The sequence below is a fragment of the Tupaia chinensis genome, unplaced genomic scaffold (assembly GCF_000334495.1).
Source record: "Tupaia chinensis unplaced genomic scaffold, TupChi_1.0 Scaffold000569_1, whole genome shotgun sequence".
Taxonomy (NCBI): Eukaryota; Metazoa; Chordata; class Mammalia; order Scandentia; family Tupaiidae; genus Tupaia; species Tupaia belangeri.
The window spans coordinates 289,017-307,254 of record NW_006160083.1 but is presented as its reverse complement, the minus strand read 5'-3'; the positions used below and the strand labels follow the sequence as shown (position 1 = coordinate 307,254).

Here is an 18,238-nt window from a genome sequence, read left to right as displayed (position 1 = left end):
GGCGCTGTCTCTATGGAGCTCAATGTACTGCAATGGCTGTGAGAGCGGGAGCCAGACCAAATTTTAAAATTCTTAAAAGAAAGAAAGAAATTCTGAAAACTTAATGGCTCGTTTAGTCGGATGGCTTGTTAACTTTCATCTTGACTCATTCAAATTGCTCAAATATTTATACCCAGATTTATTCTCTCTCCATCTTTCAATTCAGTTTTCTCTATTTTGGCTTTATTTTCAAGATGTCCCAAATGGCAGCACAGAAGTGCACTTATAACTCTAGGCTTGCATTTTACCAATTTATCAATACCAGCAGAAAAAAAGCACTTCTTTTCAAATCGTGCCAGCAAAACCTCAGGTGGGGGCCAGCTCCGTGGAGCAGCAGTAACACACTATCAAGAGAAGCCAGATCCATCATGGTGACTGAGGTTCGAAACCCCAGCCAATAGCCTGAAACACACCTGGCACATACATGGGTGCCCAATATCTGACAGGTTGGAGGACTGGAGGAAGGGGATTGGAGCACAAGCAGACCCTGTGAGAGGTGCTTGTCTCTTTTGCTCTTTCTCCCTCTCACACTCACGTGCATTTGCACACACTCTCTATCATGAATAAAGAAAAGACCCCAGGTGGAATGGGTCCAGCTTGACTTACATGCCCTTCTCCGAATTCCACTGACATCAAAGACAAACAGCTCTCTGATGGGCTGGGCCCAGGCCAGAGACCCTGCCTTTAGACCAAAAGGAAGCATTAAAATTCTCGTAGTAAGGATAAGGGGAAGACTGGCTGCCCCAAAGAAAATTAAGATGCTGCTGCTGAAACGTGGCAATCAAGGGGCCGGCCAGTGGCGGAGCAATAGTGCAATGTTCTGCAAGGCTGACCCACACGAGAAGGTCCCAGGTTCATACTGGGAGACCTCGCTGAACACAGTGGGTACCGTCATGCTCAGGATCCAGGCTGGCTGAGGTTGAGGGTGGATGCAGAGTACACACTTCGCTGGGGATGCTGTCTCTCTGATTCTGTCCCTCTCGCTCATAGAGGAAAGAAACTTAGGAAAATTACGGCATGGCGGAAACAGCAGATGGTGTAATGGTTACATTGCTGGATTCCCACATAGTTGATCATAGTTCAAGTCCTGGACCTAGCAGCTTAAAATTCACACTGGGCGCATGTGCATATGTGCCCAAAATCCTGAGAGGAGAATAGAAGAGAAGGGGTTGTGGTGCGGCCATCCTCCCCAGGGGGTGATTTCTCGCTTCCTGTTTCTGCCTCTCCAGGGAGTGCATGTGTGCTATAGCAAAAATACGGCAGTCAAACCAACAGATTCATTTATAAGCATTCTTTCGAATGAAGAAAGCCATCAATACACACATACCTGCAGAAAAAGATATATCCGGAAATGTTAGTGAAATAGTGGGATGTAATCAGTGTCAATCTCAACAAGCTATTTTCCTGTTCTCTTTTCTCACAGCAAAGTCCTTGAGCCTTATGCATCCAGAAAGCCTCTGACAAGCTTTTATTCTGTGCCTGGTGCTGTGCTAGAAGCTGAGGACAGGGAGAGAACCAGACCCTCCAGGAACCCATGGCCTGATGTCTGGCTGAAAGTCGAAACATGCTGCAATTTCATTGCCTTTCTTTCCGACAAGGATTTCTGTATTTTGTCATTCTCTTCAAGTAAAGTTTGGACTGGCTCCTTTGTCTTTGAAGGCTGAGAGCTCGGTCTCCAAGCTCCTTTGACTGGAAGGCATATTATGAAATGGGATGTACCATCAGCAAGGAGGTAAGAAACCTGAACTGTGTGGCCTCACATAAACCCCACCAAGCCTCTGTCCTGGACTCCTTCCCCCTCAACAGGTGTAAGGACAAAAGGCCCATTGTCCTTAGGAGCCTATAGGACAAATAGAAAGAACATGTCCTTGCTGGTTAATCTGCCGGTGATAAAGAGTATTGTTTTATCTCCTGCCATCTCAGGGTTCCAAGGGATGAAGTCTGTTGTGACACAGAGTTCGCTTTGTCTTTCCAACCCATTGAGACGTTTAAATTGACCTTTCATATATTCCTTGGTTGTCACAACCTGCCAGCACTGAGTGGTTATTATGCATTGAAGGATTAGGTCTCCTTTTTCTCCCCAAGGGACCCCATCATCTACAGAGATGCTATGATGCTAAGAACAGTACACCTCTTTTTTGAACTTTTTTAAAAATTAAGACTTTTTTAAAAACATTTATAGGTTTACACAAAAATTGGGAGGAAGTTGCAGAGCTCTTATCTCTTCCTCACTTCTCCCACGCTGAGCTTTCCAATTACTAAGATCTTGCATTAGTGTGCTACGTCTGTTGTAATTGGAGCTAATATCAATACATTTCTATTTTCTTTTTTTCCTTCTTTTTGCTACTAGAGGGTGTGTGCATTCACCAGAGACACAGAGACAAGGAAGGGAGGGAGAAGAGAAAGCACCCACCAGGGGGCATGGTCACATTGCAATTCTTTCTTTTCCATCCTTCCCTCCTTTAGGGATTTTGGGCACACACATACATGCACCTGGTGTGTTTTCAAACTGCCGGTCAGCCCTGTAGAACCCAGCTGCATTAAACATCAGGCCATGGGGCTAGCCCTCAGAACATTATTATTAACTACTGTTCATAGTTTGCATAGGGTTCACTCTTCCCATGGTACATTCTTTGGGTTTTTGCAAATATATGACGACACCTATTCGCCATTACAGAATGACATGGACGAGTTTCAATGCTTTAAAAATCCCCTGTGCCTACGTATTCATCCCTCCCATTCTCCTAGCCCCTGACAACCCATGATCCTTTTACTGTCTCCATAGGTTTGCCTTTTTCAGAATGGACTATCACTGGAATCACAGTACAGAGCCTTTCCAGGCTGACTCTTTCACATAGCAATATGCATTTTAACTTCCTCCATGTCATTTTATGTGGTTTAATAGTTCAATTCTTTTTTATTGCTGAATAGCTTCTGCTTCATTTTTAAAGCTTTTAGTGAAGAAAGCAATATGCTTGTCCCCATTTCCTTCTTCCTTGGTATTTTCCTAATTAAGAGAGATTACCTACATTTTAAAAAGTGGCTTACTGTATGTGTTAGGTGAAAGAATTAAATGGCATTTCAGTTCAAGTGCCTTTTGTAAGGCTGGGGAAATAAAGAGCAAATTCTAATATCTCAATCACAGCCAAACTGGAGAAGGTCTGTTAGGGCTGCAGGCAACACTGGTGTTCTTGGCAGTTTCACCCAGGAAAATTTATATTCATATAATTAATGTTTTTCCTAACATAAATGATCTCCGAACTTTTTTTTTTCTCCCTAGCAGCACTGGAGGTCCCACTTACCTGGTTAATAATAACACTCAATTTTAATACATGAATCAAACATTTTTCTTTATGTACATTTCTGAAACAAAACCCATTTAGTCCTTGAGAAGAACAGTATAGTTAGTAGAGAAGTCTCCATTCACTTGTTTTATAATGTGGGAGACAAGGATATCTGATAGTTGCAAAAGGTTCCGGTTTTAGGATTCCAGGGAGTGAGATTAGTGTCCCTGCCACATCCCTTACTCCAGATCCTCATTAGAGTTAGCTCTTAGGGCTAGCCAGTTAAGGAGGCTGGATCCTACATGACTGACTACTCAATTTGAGTCCCTGACCTGGCGTCTTAGGAAGCATGTTGCTGTGTGTGTCTGTATCCAAAATCCTGAAAGGAGGGAGCAATGGAGCAGAGGAGATTGCAGCATGACCATCCCCTAGGGGGGCAGGGATAGGTGGAGGATGCTTTCTTGTTTTCCTCTCTCTTTCTCTGTCTTTCTCTGGTGAGTGACCATGCCTTCTGGCAAATCGAAAAGAAGCTTAAAAAAGGGACCAGCAGTTAGTGTAATAGGCTATGTCACTGAACTCCCATCTAGTCGACCGCAGTTCGAGTCCCGGTGGCTTAAACTCATGTCGGGTGCGTGTGCGTGCATGCCCAAGATCCCGAGAGGAGAATGGAGGAGAAGAGACTACGGCGTGGCCATCTCCCCCAAGGGGTGATTTCTTGCTTTCTGTTTCTCTGTCTCTCTCTGTCTTTTTTGGAGAGCGCACACGCCCTATAGCAAAAACCTCTCAAAAAAAAAGAAAAAGCTTAAGAAAAGAGAGTTTGGTTTGGGAACCAGCAGTTAGCGTAATGGCTATGGCGCTGGACTCCCACGTAGTCGACCGCGATTCGCGTCCTGGACCCGGTGGCTTAGAACTCACGCCTGGCACGTGTGCGTGCGTGCCCAAGATCCTGAGAGGAGAATGGAGGAGAAGGGATTGTGGCGTGACCATCCCCCCTGGGGGGTGATTTCTCGCTTTCTGTCTCTATGTCTCTCTCTGTCTGTCTGACGAGCGCACACACCCTATAGCAAAAAACTCTCCAAAAAAAAAAAAAAGTTTGGTTTTAAAATGTTAATAAAGAGGGTTCTTCCAGAAATCATTTCTTCTCAGACTCAGTGCAGTCTTTTGTATGATAACCAGACCTAGTTTCTACCTTGTAAGACTACTATGAAAGTAGAAGAAAACAATTCATAGAGCGCATTAAGCAGTCTTGACAATAAAAACAAACAAACAAACAACAACAAAAAAGAACCAAAAAACACTTCCTTCAACATTATGCAAGCCATACAGGGCACTTGCTTGGGTATAAAAGAAATGCTGAGTACAGTGTAGGTGCTCATTAAATTAAATCCTGACTGATCAAGGGGGCAAAGGGAGGGTAAATCCTATCACATGTGGGCTCTTAGAGAACACAGACATATACAAGGAGGCCAACTTAATTGGGGTCAAGCATGACGGAGGAGATTAGGTTTCATGTGCAATCTTACGGAACCACAGACATCACTCCTTTTACCTTTGGGCTCTGCCCCTGTGAAGGTGGGGCCAATGCTATTAACTCACATTCTTTTCTTTCCACTCTCAAAAGGCCCACTTCCTGAGCAAGTACACGTTTTGATAAGGTCATTAATGGACAATATGATTCCTAGGTTTAATGAACGGTTTCTTTAGGGTGAAACAGAAGGATACAAAATCATTCTCTGTTTCTCTCTCTCTCATCTCTCAGATAAAATAACTTACCACCTACTAGTTACTAAGATCCCAATGGAACAAGAAATACAAATCCCAAACAGCACAAAGGCTAACTATGAATGCTCAGAATCATTTTTATCTTACTTTTACTTTTTACTGGCTTTCATTTTACGGACAAAGCCTCCCTTGCCAAAGGCAAGGTAAATAAACTCAGTCACATCCTGTCTTCCCTTACATCTTTGTTTATCCATAAACTGTCAGAAATACAGATGAAAATCCATTAAAGCATGCTTGAAGCAGCTACGGAAGGCCGAATGAGATGGGAGCAGGAAAGCCTGATGCTAGGGGAAGATAGTGCCTACAAGGACATCAATCTGGTTCCACGGAATGACATGAAAAAGAATTTAAGATACCAGCAAAAGATGAACAAATGGTACAGTTAAGAATGGACTTAATTCTGTAATAAGGCAACAATGAAAATAAAATACATGAACAGCACTGTGAGAATATAGTTAGTAGGAAAGTGATAAAACTTCGGCAATTTCAGAGTATAGACGTGGGAATGAGAGAGGAGTCGACACCTGGCTCCATCCCCTATCTTTTTACTTTTTAACTGAACAAGTCTGTCAGCCATGCTGAACCTCAGTTTCCTCATGTGTAAAATGGGATAAATTCATGCTTACTTTGGAGTATTACTTTTTGAAGATCTGATGAGATAAAATACATAAACGTACTTAATGTTTGGCTCAGATCTTCATTTAGAGTTCGCTCTTAGTTTTAATATGCTAGTAAGATGGTGATTCAGAGGTATGTAGCACATGACACTGCCCAAACCTCCCCACCAAGAGACCCTTTCATTCAAGAGCATCCTGTGAGTTTAATCTTTTTCTGTGGAAAACAATTTAGGAAATGCTGTCTTAAATAAAGGAAACTTAAGATTCTACAAGGTGAAGGAGTCTTGAATATCTTTGTTGAAAAGAAAGTTTTAAAGAGGTGCTTGTGGTTATTCCAGAAACATTTTGGTCATCAGCTTTTGGGTCAGGAATGCATCATAAATGTTATCCTTGTTTCTATGGAAAATGAGATTACATTTACATTATTAAAGAAAGACTCCCTGTCTGAACTGGTTGCTAGCTTTGCAAAGGAAAGTCTTCTTTTACACCCGTGTCTACCCTGCCCTGCTGCCAGGTCAGACTTTCCCCTTGTGTCCCATGAACATAGAAACCATCACGTACCCCTTGAGGAGGTACGTGAGCCTGGAAGAAGCATTCTGAGCCTCTCTGGAGAAGAGTAAACTGCATGCAAGGGTATGGGTATTTTATGACCTGTTATAGATGGATAATTCAAGGCACAGGCTCACAGCTTGATTTTTTTTTTTCCCAAAGCAAGGTAGCTTAGCAGTGGAACTCATTTTCCACAACTCCCAATGTGATTTTGCAATAAATCTGTGAATTTAATCAGCCTGCTCTGTTGAGGCAATCTCCCCTAATTGGGTTCTTGTAAGGGATAATGGACATGATGACAAAAATACTTCATCTCTGAAAAGGAAGCCAGTGTCTCATCAATAATATTGATAATAAAAATCCCATCCCCCCAAGAAATGGAGCACAGGCCTCTAGCACAACACTCAGCACCAGACTCAGGTAATATTTGTCTTTTAGACAGTCATTCTCTGTCTCCTTCATGGTAAACAGCAGGACAATGAAAATCTTGAAATAAAAACCAAGTGTCTCCAGATCTATACTGGCCACATAACTAAATGGACTAAGTAAGTGGGCTTCTAGAGGTTTTCTGCAAAACAGTAGTGGAGTAATGGGGAACTGGGCCATACGTTTAAACAAAGATGGCGCACAGAATCTAAACTTCATGACTTCGTTTCTTTTCCCTGTCTCTGGTAGGAGATACCAGCCTTTCCAGTCATTTCTGATAGAATAGTGAGTGTATGAGGGCCCTGTCAGGAATGTAGCACACATAGTTGTTGGCTGTCAGCCTGCAAAGTTATCTAGTAAAAGAAAGGGGATCGCAGTTAGATGCCTCATGTGCCTGAAATTTTTTGACAAATATGACCTCTGAGTCTGGCTGGTGTCTGTCTTAGTTCCCACCTAGGACTGGATGCCAACCTATCGAAGTTACTAACCCATTTAAAGGGGTTGGGGAACATTTCAGATGTAGCTTAGGTTTGTCCATCCTGGAAGAGGAGAAAAGCGATACTCAGCAATTGAATTAGAAGGGAGGGGGAAGGAAGAATTTCACAAGGCTGTCTTGTCTCAGCCCCATCCAACTTAGCCTGGCATGCCTGTGCCCTCTCCATTTCTGTGTGAGAACATTCTGACACTTCCTCTCACCTCTCCTGGCCTGCCGCAGATCACCTTGGTGAGAAACACAGGAACTTACCTGTGGTCAGCAGACACAGGGCCAGAAATCAAGGAAGAACTGTGAAAAAAAATGCCATCTTCCCTGTGAGTTGGACACACTCACTCACTCGCACAACAAAGAGCTAGTCTGTTTCACCCCCTCTAGCCTCAGGCCCGCTAGCCTGTGAATAGGGGCAAGGATGGGGCAGAGATGCAATAAAATCCCAGGTTTCCTCGTTTCAGTCTCGAGTTGTGGTTTCTCCGTTTCCTCCCACTGGACAGCTTTAATATGAATTGCTCCCAAAACTAACAGTAAAATTTAACCACCACTCCTTGCAGGAAAAGAAGAAATCCTCATCTCCTCAGGGAATTTTCTTTTGGTGCAATCTTATATGACCTTGGCCTGCCTCATATACACAAGCTGTGGGGGTTTCCTGATGATTCTTAGAAACCAGGGGCTCTCAACAAAGTGTGGTCCCTGGACAAGACAAACCAGCAACCCCTGAGAATTCATTAGAAATGTAAATACTCAGTCTCACACAGCCAGCCTGAATCCAGAGCCCCAGGGAATTTGGCCCAAAACTCTGTGTTGTAACAAGCCTCCAGGTGATTCCAATGCATACTTCACTTTGAGAACCCTGATACAGACTGATTTCTCCAGAAGGCCTCCTGTTTTCATGCTTGTGTGTTTGGTCCTTCTATTCCCTCCATTTTTCTTCCTTTTCTGTCTGACAGGCTCCTATTTGGTCTTTAAAGCCTTCCAAGAAATACTCTTTCCTATTGTTAAGCCTCCCCTGACACCATCCTCTCTACCTAAGCTAAATGGATTCCCTCCTTATTTGTATTCTGATAGAATTCCAGGCATCCACTAATACATTATACTTATAATCACCCTGTATCTATTTTTCATACCAGGCTGAGAAGGCAGGAAAGTGTCAAATTCAGCAAGTATTTTATATAAAATATCATGGGCTTACTATTGTGTTAGTTCTGCAGATGCCACAATAGAATAATAATTAAAAACTAAAAAGTGAGACCTGCCTTATTTCCCTAGTTCATCACTGCATGCCAAATAGGATTTCATATCCCTGACTTAAAGCCTTACTGCAGACATATGCTAGCTGTGTAACCTCAGGCAAGTTATTTAACCTCTTTAAATCTCATCCATAGGAAGGAAATGCTAATAATATTTACCTCAGTGTTTATGGGATGGTTAAATGTACAGAGCTTAGCACAGTATCTGGCCAGAAGGCACTTAGTGAATGTTAGTTGTTAATGCTGGTTATAATAATACTAACACCACCATCACTCTATCATTAGCAACTAGCATCATGCCTGGTACAGAGAATGCGGGCATAAATGTCTGTGAAGATTTAAGAAAAAGATCAGGTTCTGGGCTTGCTTAAGATACTTAACACTCACCTTAAGCAAATTTCACTATACATTAAACATTTCATAGAACATGCAAAAAGCTACAGAGAGCTTTTGTACTGCTTCTCTAAGTTTCCCAGTACAAGGACCAATCAGTAACAAGAATTCTGCTTGAGCTATCTTGTCTGGTCTAATCATTCCCATTCCCCTCATATCACCTTTAAACTGTGACTCTGGTTGTCAAATTGGATATCACATTATCATTATCATTATCATTTAGTATGTTTTTTTTTTTTTTTGGAGAGGTTTTTTTGCTATAGGGCTTGTGCACTTACCAGAAAGACAGAGAGAGACAGAGAGATAGAAAGTGAGAAATCACCCCCCTGGGGGGATGGCTATGCCGCAATCCCTTTTCCTCCATTCTCCTCTTGGGATCTTGGGCATGCACACACATACGCCTGGCGTGAGTTTAAGCTACCGGGTCCGGGACTCGAACTGTGGTTGACTACATGGGAGTTCAGCAACATAGCCATTACACTAACTCACTAACTGCTGGTCCCATCATTTAGTATGTTTAAAGACAGTCTCATCATATTACAATCCTCCTGCCTCAGCCTCTTGAGGAGCTGGGACTGTAGGTGTGCACCACCACACCTGGCCTTAAGGTTGGATCAGAACTCGAACTTGGGTCACCCAAGTAGTCCTAGCCTATGGAGCACCATGTCCTAGCAGTGTGAGTAACTGTAATAGGCCCTAGTTTCACAGTAGAATCACTTAAAAATCTTCAGAAACAAATCCTAATGCCTTTATCTGGCTCCCAAAGATTCAGATTTAATTGAGGAGAGGGAGCACCAGATCCTCAGGTGATTCTAACGAATAGTTATGGTTTACCAAACCTTGTGTTAAAAAACTTACAGGGAGCATAAACTGTGGACCAGGATGAAAATAAGTCAACAGATAGGTCTTGCTACTTTTCATAAAACTGAAGCATGGTGAGACTGCGGCTATTGATATGAAAGTATGAAAACACCTGAAGTGTCTGTGGAAATGTTTTAAGCAGTGTAAAATTCAAGGTCAGTAGGAACTTAAGAAACAAACTTCAAAATATTCATGGAAAATCCAATTAAAGTATTTATTTTGGTGCAGAATGTTTAATATCCATGCATTTTTGTTTTAGAACGCACACTTTTCATGAACTTTCCAAAGACGCTTCATAGAATGCCTGATCAGAGAGCACGTGAATGAGCTCATAGCTGCTGAACTACTCTTAAATTTTAATTTAGTTTCTTATTCTACACAGCTCATCTCTCTTGCCCTAACTCCAGGCAAGCCAACTTCATCCATCAGCAGTGCCCCAAAGGACTGTAGGATTCCCTTCCCATCTGCCTGGACTTTTAGTTTCTGAAACTCCATTGTCTAGAGAAATAAGGCCTGGTAGTCTCTCTTGGCTACAATTTAGAGATTGTCTGTGAAGACTGGTGCCAAGAACCCCATGGATTAAGGCTCCTTTCTTGACTCCCCATCAATCTCCTGAAGTGTTTTCCTCTTCTTGACATTGCTTCTCTGATAAAGCAGCCTGAGTATGAAGGCAAGGAGATGGCTTCTTAGGACTAGATCCCAAAGCCATCAGAGGAAGGATCAAGCTGTAATGAGCTACAGCAGTCCTCTTCCTGAGCTGTGGTTTGGACACATAACGAAACGTCTAGATGGCAGAAAAAAGAGTTTACTTGAATGGCAATAATGTGGGAGAGACATTAGTGGATTTTCCCCCCAGGTTTTTGCCATAAGCCATGTGCATTTGCTAGAGACAGTCAGAGAGAGGGAAAGTAAAAAAATAACCCCCAGGAGGGATGGCCACACTACAATCCCTTTTCCTCCATTCTCCCCTCAGGATTGGAAACACCCCTGGTGTGTTTTTCAAGCCACCCATTCTGGGACTTGAACCATAGTCCAGTTTAGGAGTTTAGTGCTTTAACCACCATGACACCTACTAGCCCACCAATGACATTTATCAAATAGCTAATGGGGAAAAAAATTAAAATAACAAGTCTATAGTACAGTATATGTTGGAAAGTGATTTGCTTTTACCACTACTTCAAGAGGCATGGCTATTTTGGGGACCAGCAGTTGGCATAATTGATGTGTCATTGGACTCCAACATAGTTGACTGTGGTTCAAATCCTGGACTCAGTGGCTTAAACTCATGCCAGGTGTATGTCTATGCATGCCCAAGATCCTGAGGGGAGAATGGAGGAAAAGGGATTACAGTGTGACCATCCCCCCGGGGGTTAATTTCTCGCTTTCTGTCTCTGTCTCTCTCTCTGGCGAGCGCACATGCCCTTTAGCAAAAACCTCTTCAAAAAAAAAGAGGTATAGCTATTTTTATAGCCAAGTTTCTTTCTTTCTTTGCTACAGAGTCCATATGTTCTCCAGATAGACAGCGACAGAGGAGAAAGCACCTCCCCCCCCATGAGAACTAGTCACCTCACAATCCCTCTCCTCTGTCTCTTCCTCCTGTCAAAATTTTAGACATGCACATACTTGTGCTTAACATGTTTCTCAAGCCACTGGGGCTAGGACTTGAACCATACAACCAGTGATGTGGGAACCAGCTGTCTTAACCACCAGGTCATGGTACTGACCTAACACCCAAGTTGTAAGTCATGCTTGCAGATAGATACTAACTCACATTTCCTCTTTTTTCTTTTCTCCTGCTCTTCCCCATATCTTCTTTTCTTTTTCCATCTGCATTTTTGAGGTCAAATAAAGTACATCATGATACACTAAGCAGAGAAGTGGGAAAAGGAGAGGGCAATCAGTACTTCTCTAGAGTTGCTATGCACTAGATAGACTGTGACACATCACCTTTAATCCTCACAAAACCGCACATATTGGGTTGTCAGGAAAGTCATGACACATTTTTGCATGGAAAAACAGAAAAACATATCATGACTTTCCTGTTGATCTAATATAATAGGGATGTTATTAGCCATTTTTTTCTTTTTTAAAAATTTTATTCATGATAGAGGACACATGCATGAGAAAGAGAGGAAAGCACCCTCCACAGAGTTCTGTCACATTGTAGAGCCGTTTTTCCACCCTCCAGTTTGTCAGGATGCTGGGCACTCATGCATGCACCTGCTACATTGTCAAGCCAGCCCAGGGATTTAAACTCCCAGCCACCCATATGGCTTTCATCACTGCGGTTCAGTTTGCTAGTGACCATACCACCTAGGCTGGGCCTATGTTTTTTGAAGATAAAGAAAATCAAGCTCAGGTAATAAAATACATTTTTCTGAAGGAAGCATAGCTAGCAAGTGTGAGAGCCAGGATTGAAATTCTGAGCTACATAATTTGGAAGCCCTATTTCTTTATATTATCCTGGATTTGCCTGGTGACTGTCCTTATCCAATCAATCAGTAATACTATGTTTGACATGACCATGGAGAGAAAGGCCCCATTTGGGTCCCTTGTCTTCTAGTTATACTAGACCAACAGGAAAGCTCTAATTTCCATTTGGGTTTCTATCTTGGATGATCCCAACTCCAGTCATCCTCTTCTCAACATGTGTCCATGCCTATGACTCTGAAAAGTTAGGAGAGGGGATTCCATGACCACGGGGCTGGATCTACTCTAGTGGGTTTAGGGGTTGATCCTACAGAGGCTGATTGTATGGATTCAGCAGCAGGCATTTTTCAGAGCAGGCATTTCCTACATCTGCAGAAGTTGGAAGAGAGACTTAATGGGAGGAGAGTCCTAGGCGAACAAGAAGCTATGAGAAAACATATAGTGGTACATTAAAATGCCATTTGCTGACCATCAGCTCTTCAATTCAGGTCTTCCCAGGTCCATGCATACATAGGGGAGCCTAATTGACTGAAATGGGTTTGGCTTCTGTCCAGGCCCATTTCTTCCCTTGGGATCAAAGGACACTAGAGCAAAGAGAAGTCTGAAGTCAGATCCCACACAAATGAGTGATCATAGGAAAACGAACCATGTATGGAATCCTTTGGAGCTCTTGCATATCATTATCCAATGACAGATGTGCTTGACCATGCACAATGGGAATAAATCCTAAAAATAATAACCTTTCAATTAAAATCCTAGGCTGTAATTTTTTCAGGGGTCAAATGGGTACCATGTATATTTTTATAAACCTCTTTGGGCTGCTGAAATACTGTTTTGGTACTGTAATACATTTGGTTGTATGTTTTTCTCTCTTCTGAGGTTGTGGACAAACAGACATTCAAATTTTGGAACTCCATAAGTAAAATGACACCCCTAATTCTGGCTGTATTTCCAAGAGTGGGCACAGATGGTGTTTCTGTCTCCTCCAGAGAATATTTTAGGATGTAAAAATCTCTGAAACAAATTATTCAACTGAAGCCAATATAGTCTCTTGGAAAAAAATCATATGTGAATAGGAAATAAGAACAGCCTAGCTGGGACTGGAAAAAAAGGCAGCTGGTTTTCAGAAAGTGATACTTGTAATAATGTTTGTATTGGGAATTTAATGAGACCTGGAATTGTGGATAGGAATGCAATTGTACCAAGGAAATATGGTGATCATCTTTTCTTCTTTCTCTCTCTTTTCCCTCCCCTTCTCATTCCCCTCTGAGGGATTAGTGAAGAGTAGGCAGAAGTTAGTACTCCTAAAACTTTAATGAGCATATGGATTACCTGGGGATTTTGTTAAGTTGAATGTTTTGGTTCTGTGGGTCAGGTATGAGGCCCGAGATCCTGCATTTCCAATAAGCTTCCAAATTAGGCTACTGGTCCACAGATACTTTATGTGTGCTAGAAGATGTTCAGAAAAATTATACAATGGAATAAAACTATTCTTTGCCAAGCTAGTAAATAAATTCTTTCATTTATTCTTTCACTAAGTGTTTATTGAAATATGCTTTGTACTGGCTCTGTGCCAGGTATTGGGTATAAAATGGTTAGCAAAATAGACGCTGGAGGGTGTCTTCATTCAGCTTGGAGCCTGGTGTGTACAACAAACTTGCATCAAATAATCATGTATCAGAATATAACACTGCAGTTATAGTAAATCCAATGAAGGAGGGGTTACAATGGGGCATTTTCATTAGCGGGTCAGAAAAGACTTCCTTAAGAAAGTGGTAGTGAGCTGAAATGTGAAGATAATGACAATCATCATCATTATTATAATGGCAAGTAGTTGTTATCTGAGCACTTTCTTTGGGCTCTTACTTTACTAAGTATATGTCTGTGTGTGCATTAGTCTCAAACTACTAAGGTAGTTGCTGTTCCCTCTTTTCTTTCTTTCTTTCTTTCTTTTAGTTTTTTGTCATAGGGCACATACACTTTCTGGAAAGGAAGGGACATATACAGAGAGAGGGAAAGTGAGAAATCACCCCTCAGTAGGAATAGCCATACCGTAATCCCTCCTCCTCCATTCTCCTCTCAGGATCTTGGGCTCATACACAAACATGCCTAGCATGAGTTTCAAGCCACCAGGTCTGGGACTTAAATGGCAGTTGGCCATGTGGGAATCCAGTCATCTTAACCACCACACCACCTGCTGGCTCCAATAGGTACTATTCTTATCCAATTTTAAGTATGAAGACTTCAGGCTCAGAGAACTTGTACAAGGTCATACAGCTAGTGTACAGCATATTCATGAGTCAAATACAGGCCATATATTCTTAACAATTCCTCTTAACTACTTCCAGTTATTATCCAGGACTTTAACCAGTGGGATTACTAAACTGGCCACTTTGCTCCTTGAAATAACAGCAGCCATACTATTAGGTCATTGGGAGAGTCATGATGCATTTTTCTATGCAAAAATGTTTCATGACTTTTCTAATGACCCAACAGTAACATAAATAAAGTTGTAAAAGGCAAAAACATAGCTGAAATGGGAAGTCAATGTCTATAAATATGTATCAATGATCATAAAGGCATCTGGGATAATAACTAAAAGTAATTATTGCCAATAATACAATTGAGTTTTCTTTTTAATTTCTCAGAAGGCATGTGTGCTCACAGAGGCACAGGGAGGGAGAGAGAGAGAGAGAGAGAGAGAGAGAAAGTGAGAAAGCACCCCATCCATGGGGAAGGGTCAGAATGCAATTCCATCTCTTCCATCTCTCCCTTCTTTCTGTATTTTGTGCATGCACACATATATGACCAGCTGCCAGTTCTGGGACTTGAACTGTGCCATCAGCCATATGGCATCTAGCCATATTTACCACCGGGTTACATGCTGGCCCACAATTGAGTTTCCAAGAAAAACTTACTATTTTAGAAAACATGTATCTGCCACCATGAATTTGTGAGCTCTCCAATCCATAAAGCCTTTCTAAGAGTAGTGCTGACATTAACAGACTAATTTTTTAAAAATTTTGGGGAAGAGCTACAAATATCAGTGAACTAGTATCTTCCAAGTGTCCAGTGCATACTTATAAAAAAATCATGCATGGATAAAAAATAATTATTAAAAAAGAACTGTACAAAATCATCCATGGATTTTACTATATTAGACTATAAAACATTCATTGATAAAGTTTTAGAATCCACACTATAACTAACCTTTATAAAAATATCACCTGTCAGGTTTTGTGTACTATTAATGATGAAATGGCTACGATGATCTTAAAACACTATTAAACTATTTTCCTTTTTTTCTGATTATGTATCTGTGATAAGTATATGATATTTTCTTCATATACTTTTATCAAAACAACATATAACAGACTGATGGCAGAAACAGATATAGTAATCAAGCTGTCATCTATTAATCAGACATTAAAAAGAAAACAGTCGTAGTGTGTTCTGTTTAGGGAGTGTTTTTTGTTTAGGGAAATATAATTATTTCTCTTAAAATATATTATTTATGTTAACATAGACTGAGTTTTACTATTTTTAAATGAGTTACTGAAGAAATATTTTAAACTTTAAAAAATATTTATAGCACTGCTTAGTTCTAATTTAGTAAGAATATAGTAAGTACCGGTAAGTTTAATACACATAAACAAAGCTCTCTGGGGTCCTTAATTTTTTCTTTTTTTAGTTTGCTATGGGACATGTGTACTTCCCGGAGAGCGACAGACAGAAGGAAAGTAAGAAACCACTCCCACAGGGGGGTGGTGGTTTCACTTCAATGCCGTCTTCTTCATTCTCCTCTTAGGACTTTTGACATGCATGAACATGCACCCAGTGCGATTTTCAAGCCACCAGGTCCAGGACTTGAATAGTGAATGGTGCGGTAAGCCATGTGGGATCCAGCTGCCCTAACCTCCACGCCATCTGCTAGCCCAAGGGCTCCTCAGTACTTTTTAGAAGTATAAGGTGTTCCTAAGACCAAAACGTTCAACAACTCTGGCCTGGTGCCTAAGAAAATGGACTCTGAAGCCTGGTCTGTCTGAGTTTATCCTACCATCTCTAAGAGGTATTAGACCTTAGGCAAATCACTCCTGTGTTCTCTGCCAGGGCTTTACCATGTATATAATGGGAACAAAAACACTAGTTCCTCCCTCTTAAATGTGGTGAGTGCTAAACAAGTTGGCACAGAAAGCTCCAGGAGCACTGTCTGACGTGTCGACAGTGTCGAATTCCAGTCAGTACTCTTTCCACATGTCTGAGCTGCACTTTGCTTTTAAAGGTCCTTTTACCTTACCAATTGCATACTTCTATAAATACATTCCTTGTGATTAAAAAAAAATCATAGAGTAGGGGCCAGTAGTTGGTGTAATGGCTAAGTCACTGGACTCCCATGTGTCAACCGTGGTTCGAGTTCCGGATCTGGTGGCTTAAACTCACACCAGGCACATGTGCACACATGCCCAAGATCCCACGAGGAGAAAGGATTGCGGTGTGGCCATCCTCCCGGGGGGTGATTTCTCGCTTTCTGTCTCTCTGTCTTTCTGGCAAGCGCATGCACCCTATAGCAAAAACCTCTCAAAAAAATAAATAAATAAAATACTAGAGTAGGCCAGTTGGTGGCATGATGGTTAACATGACTGGATTCCATGTGGTCAATTGTGTGGTTCAAGTCCCAGATCCTGTGGCTTGAGAAACACACTGGCTATGTGTGCATGCATGCATGCCTGAAATCCCAAAAGGAGAAATGGAGAAAGGATTGAGGCATGAAAAGCTGTGGGGATGCTTTTTCACTTTCCTTCTCTCTTTTTCTGCCTCTCTCTGGTGAATATAGAAAATTTAATTCCTTTAGCAAATTAAAAAAAAATACATATATAGAGAGAGCAGCATTCTAGCTACAGATGGTGCGGCCTGGAAAATGCTATTTAACTTCTGAGTGGAAATCACACTGTACATGCTAAGGAAGTTACTTTAAAATCATGTCTATCTTTCAGATGTAGAGGGGCTTGTTATTTTTTCAGAATTTACTAACTTCAATGAAGGTTTTGGGTTTGGTTTTTGTTAGAGGGTGCATGCACTCACCAGAGAGAGACAGAGAGACAAGAGAGGAGGAAGTACCCCCAAGCCCTTCTCTTCTGTCTCTCCCTCCTTTCAGGGAAATGCAAATACACATGCCCAGTGTGTTTCTCAAGTCGCTGGATCTAGTAGATTGGTCCTGTGGGATCTGGCTGCCTTAACCACCAGGGCATAGACCAGACCCAAGCAAGTATTTCAATGATGAAAGTTATTTCAATGATCGCCAATATGACAACAGGTGCCAAGTTGCATTCAGCTTTCCAGAAAATATTTATGGAGCCATTTCAGTACAATTGGCATCGTTCTAGATGTGGTAATAAAATAAGACAGCAATGACAGCAGAATGGTGTAGTCTAGCTGTGTGCATCAGGAGAGAGACAAACAATGAACGAATAAGCAAAATATGTAGTCTGTGAACTGATTATAAGCACAGGGAAGAAAGTAAAATGGGGAGGGGGAAGGGACGTGTGGTATGAATGTGGGTTGCAATTTTCAGAGAACAGTTAGGAAAGGACTCACTGCAGAAGTGATTCTGGAGTAAAGACCTGAGGGAGTGAACCATGGGCAAGAGGATTTCAGGCAGAGGGGATAGTTGGTGTGGGAACATAACTGGAATCTTCCTGGCACATACAGGAACGCATGGAGACCAGTGTGTGGAGTTGAGTGAGCAAAGCAGGAGGAGAGGAAGATGTGATCAGAGAAGGAAGGGACAGAAGATCCTATCCGGTCTTCTTGGCCTTTACAGCCTTATGTGGTAAGCCGCTGGAGACATCTGAGAAGAGAAGTGACGTGATTCTAGAGAACCTGGTGGCTTGGATGAGTGTGATGGCGAGGGAGACTGAGACATGGTCAGACTCTGGATCTATTCTGAAGCTAGAGTCAACAGAACCTGTAGATATATGGGGTGTGTAGTTTAAAAGCAAGAATGGAGTCCAGGATCACGCCGAAGCTTGAGTAAAGGTGGGAATGGAATTCCGATAATTGAGATGAAGAAGACAAAGGAAGGGCAAGTTATGGTGGAGGCAAGTTATGAGGAAGGAG

General features: G+C 41.8%; 1 protein-coding gene across 7 annotated transcripts in view; it reads left to right on the top strand.

Moving 5' to 3' along the window:
- Nucleotides 1-18,238, top strand: part of LOC102490674 (uncharacterized) — a 321,768-nt gene that overhangs the window by 105,700 nt on the left and 197,830 nt on the right. For 5 of the 7 annotated variants that reach the window (XR_003550981.1, XR_335913.2, XR_335912.2 and 2 more), the window contains exon 3: nt 1,463-1,771. The gene's annotated coding sequence lies outside the window, so the exon portion shown is untranslated. Of the gene's footprint in view, nt 1-1,462; nt 1,772-5,309; nt 5,541-17,830; nt 17,952-18,238 lie in introns of those variants that run through there. The other 2 variants (XR_335914.3, XR_003550982.1) reach the window with 2 other exon arrangements.